Here is a 332-nt window from a genome sequence, read left to right on the forward strand (position 1 = left end):
CCTGGAGTCCCGGGATCGAGTCCCGCATCGGGCTCCCTGCTCGGCAGGGAGTCTGCTTCTCCCTCTGACCCTCCTCCCTCTCATGCTCTCTGTCTCTCACTCTCTCACTCTCAAATAAATAAATAAAATCTTAAAAAAAAAAAAAAGAAAAAAATTGATGAATTGAGGTTCATCAAAATAATGAATTTTGCTTTACAAAAGAAAACATTAAGATAGTGCTCACCTCGGCAGCATATATACTAAAATTGGAACAATACAGAGATGATTAGCATGGCCCCTGCGCAAGGATGACACGCAAATTTGTGACGCGTTCCATATTTTTTCAGGGCTGT

The 332-nt window shown here is 42.2% G+C and overlaps 1 non-coding gene across 1 annotated transcript; it reads left to right on the top strand.

The window, feature by feature from the left end:
- Positions 1-215: 215 nt before the first annotated feature.
- Positions 216-322, top strand: LOC145720051 (U6 spliceosomal RNA). Its single transcript, XR_014142774.1, has one exon. It is a non-coding gene; the product is annotated as a U6 spliceosomal RNA (small nuclear RNA).
- The last annotated feature ends 10 nt before the right edge of the window (positions 323-332 follow it).

This window comes from Leptonychotes weddellii, unplaced genomic scaffold (genome assembly GCF_054177405.1).
Source record: "Leptonychotes weddellii isolate Sample4059 unplaced genomic scaffold, ASM5417740v2 HiC_scaffold_95989, whole genome shotgun sequence".
NCBI lineage: Eukaryota > Metazoa > Chordata > Mammalia > Carnivora > Phocidae > Leptonychotes > Leptonychotes weddellii.